Source organism: Conger conger, chromosome 1, assembly GCF_963514075.1.
Source record: "Conger conger chromosome 1, fConCon1.1, whole genome shotgun sequence".
Classification (NCBI taxonomy): Eukaryota; Metazoa; Chordata; class Actinopteri; order Anguilliformes; family Congridae; genus Conger; species Conger conger.
Window position 1 is genome coordinate 2,856,130 of NC_083760.1, and position 2,792 is coordinate 2,858,921.

The 2,792-nt window shown below is 51.0% G+C and overlaps 1 protein-coding gene across 1 annotated transcript in view; it reads right to left on the bottom strand.

Moving 5' to 3' along the window:
* The window catches only part of eva1ba (eva-1 homolog Ba (C. elegans)), a 26,824-nt gene extending 24,808 nt beyond the window's left edge, over positions 1 to 2,016 (bottom strand). The window contains exon 1 of the mRNA XM_061220679.1: positions 1,733 to 2,016. The gene's annotated coding sequence lies outside the window, so the exon portion shown is untranslated. The remainder of the gene's footprint in view (positions 1 to 1,732) is intronic.
* Between the last annotated feature and the right edge of the window lie 776 nt (positions 2,017 to 2,792).

The window sequence follows — 2,792 nt, forward strand, 5'->3', positions numbered from 1 at the left end:
GGGTGAGTGCATGTGTGTGTGTGTGTGTGTGTGTGTGTGTACAGTTTAGATGCTGGTGCCCCTATGTGTTAATGAACAGGGACCTGCACGTTTTTTAAGCGTGACGGATATGAACCCAGCCCCCCCTCTGCCCCCCCCCATCCACATCCTGCGATCGTGGCAGCTCTGCCTCGGTGCAAAAAAAGTTTTTACTGCAGCAAAGTGTGAACCGATTTACCACTGCCAGACCTTAGCTACAGCTGCAGAGACAGAGAGAGAGGGGGATAGAGAGAGAGATGGAGACAGAAAGAGAGAGAAAGAGATGGACAGAGAGAAAGAGAGAGAAAGAGATGGATAGAGAGAAAGAGAAAGAGAGAGCGAGTTCCAATGTCCCTTCCCCTCTCCCATTGCTGCTCACTGGGGGAGAAACACTAAATCTGTCGTCTCCTACACAGCCTGAAGAAACCTGGACACAGTGAGAGATCTCTCCAAAACACTCTCTCTCTCTCTCTCTCTCACTCACTCCCTCTCACTCCCTCTCTCTCACTCTCTCTCTCACTCCCTCTCTCTCACTCCCACTCTCATACTCTCTCTCTCACTCCCACTCTCACTCCCTCTCTCTCACTCTCTCACTCCCTCTCTCTCACACTCTCACACACTCACTCTCTCACACACACACACACACACACACACACACACTCACTCCTCAGTGTGGGGGGGCTGGCTGGCATCACTGGGGTCCGGGGTCCGGGGGGGGGGAGGGGGGGGGGCAGAGCGGTGAGCAGGAAGCTGACTGAATGACTGAAGCCGCTGTTTGGTTTTCTTTGCCCCCCCCCCCCCCCCCCCCCGAACGCTTAAACACCCTTCTCCTCACCAGGCTGTGAGCTGCACTACTTCAGTTTTCCTCAGGAACTAAGAACTCTGCGTAACTCCGGACTGGAGGGTGTGAAGGCGAGAGAGTGCAGGGTTTTATGGCCCTTCTCCGACCAAATGACCGTCTGAAAAACCCCAAACGTGCTCACACCTTCAGTTTCTCATTTTTATTTTTCAGGCGAAAAGTTTGGAGGGGAGCAGGTAACCCTGGACAAGATCTGTGCTTTCCGTCAGATGTCTGTAATTTACAGCACAGAAAAACCAGCTTTCAGGAAACAACCCGTATATCACAATCCTACTGCCAGGATCTGCTGGAAAGCGTTTCGGGGAGTACAGCACAGAAGTGCAACTGTCAGAAATAAATATCCGTGTCCCTTTGGATCAGACCCACTGCTTTAGGCTCCCAAATGTGTTGCTGCACGGATGTCATTTCTCATTTCATTTTTATAAAGCTTCTGTTCTACAGACAATTTGTAAAACTAAAACAGTGGTCTAATAAGTTTAGAATTTCATTCTGCTGAAACCCAGTTAGGGCACCCAGGAAGATGGCACACTCGCACAGGTACACACACACACACACACACACACACACACACGCTCTCTCACACACACACTCACACACACACACACACACACACACTCACACACACACACACTCACTCACTCACTCACTCACACACCCCATGCACAAGACAGATTGGATATTGGTCACACTGTTTTTACCACGTGAAACATTTTAGAAGCATGGATTGACAGTTCTGGATTTAGTTTAGTTTGGTGCTTTCTGTGATGCACTAACTGTACCACTGATCACACGCACTGACACGCACACACAGGCACAAACACACACACTGACACGCACACACACACTCGCACTCACCTGATTCTAGCAGCATTGCAGTGTATCCGTGTATGGACAGAGGCTGTTTCTGTCTGGTCTGGTCCAGAGTGAATTCTGTCAGAAAGACACCCAGCCCAGCCCAGTCCAGCCCGGTCCACACGGGAGGGTTTTCCTCAAGAGTCTCTCAGACACCAAATAAACACACCTCCACGGATAAATAACCACGCAAAACCTGTCCCAGGAGAGGAAACAGAAGAAGAAGAAATAACAGCGCTCCTCTCTCTCTCTCTCTCTTTCCTGCTTTGCTTGCTTCCAGAGCTCGCTGAAGTTTTGCGGGGGGGGGGGGGGGCTCCGGGGTGGGGGGCAGAGGTTGGTGTGGAGTGTGGAGGAGGGCGGGGGGGGGTCGTTCGTTCCCGGTGTCTGAAGATTCCCAGGAACAGCGGGGAAAGAGGAAAGATCTCCTGGAGAGTCCGTGTAGAGCAGACTTCCTCTTGAGCGAAAGAAACGGAGTAACAGGAGTTTCTCTCTCGCTGTTTGTTTCTCTGTTTCCCTCTCTTTCTGTTTCCCTCTCTCCCTCCCCCTCTCGCTCGCTCTGTTTCTCTCTCTCTCTCTCCCTGTTTCTCTCTTTCTCTCTCCCTCTCTCTCTCTTTCTCTCCCTCCTGGTTCCACTCTGCAGAGCGGCAGGAAAAGCTGTCATACAATCCCTCTCTCAGAGCTTGGGAGGGGGGTAGGAACAGCCAAAAATGGGCTGGACTAGGGAAGGCAGCGGGGGTAGGGAGGCAAAGGGGAGGGGGGGGGTCCTCCTCTCTGTTGTTAAGGAAACAGTTTGGAAAGCTAGTTCCAGAACCCATTAACTAAGATTTTCCACACTGCATAAAACATGACAGAAAAGGAATGAGAGAGAGAATGAGAACATTTATCTGCACGGATTAGGCGGGGGTGTGGCTGGAGACTCATCTGGTTCTCAGTAATTAAAAAGAGGGGGAAAAAAGAGTCCGTTTTTATTTGTAAAGCTTGAGCTGAGTTAAGCAGGGAAAAGAAAGGAGAAGAAGTCCTGTCAGAAAGCAGCAAAACCGGGCTGGAGCGTGTCGTCTGCATC